Source organism: Triticum aestivum, chromosome 4D (genome assembly GCF_018294505.1).
Source record: "Triticum aestivum cultivar Chinese Spring chromosome 4D, IWGSC CS RefSeq v2.1, whole genome shotgun sequence".
In the NCBI taxonomy this organism is placed as follows: domain Eukaryota; kingdom Viridiplantae; phylum Streptophyta; class Magnoliopsida; order Poales; family Poaceae; genus Triticum; species Triticum aestivum.
In genome coordinates, this window is record NC_057805.1 from 488,564,335 (window position 1) to 488,565,066 (window position 732).

Consider the following 732-nt stretch of genomic DNA (forward strand, 5'->3'; position numbering starts at 1 on the left):
ATCGCCGGCCTTCGCTCGATGGCTGTTCGTCTGTCGCCGCCGCAGCCGCCGCCACCACCGGAGCCTGATTAGGGGCCGGGCGATCTCTCCGGCCTCTCCGGGCTGTTCCGTTTTCTTTTTTTGTTTTGGGCTTGTTGGGTTGTGCCCTCAGCAGAACCTTTTGTACTCTGTCGTGAGACTTGGGTGTGTGTGTTGTGGACTAGTCCATGTATGGTTGCTCTGTGGCGGTTTGCTTTATCTACAAAGCGGGGCGAAAGCCTTTTTCGATAATGGAGGTAGGTGGAGCTGTATTTCTTGAGTTCTTCGTGAAGATACACGCATATTGGTGAGGAAGGTTGAGATTACACGGGATAACATATTGGCAACCCATATCTGTTAACAAGCTAGATTTTTTTTTTTTAATGTGCTACTATACAAAAGAAGTACGTACCAGTTGGCTCTTTAATCCTCTTTCTGGAGAACAGATAATATCAACCATTTTTCTTTGGGAATGCCATTTGACACACTTTATTGCATCAAATAGTAGTTACATAGTTCAAAATATCTGAGAAAATAAGGAAATTAACATACCATTACCTACATTCCTAAATATAAGACGTTCAAAAACGTTTTGTATTTACAAATGGAGGTAGTACTAGCGAGGAGACGCTTGGCTCACCAATTGCTTATACCATATTTCCAACTATCATATCTCTTTTTCATTACTATACTTCCTCCGTAATATAAAAGATC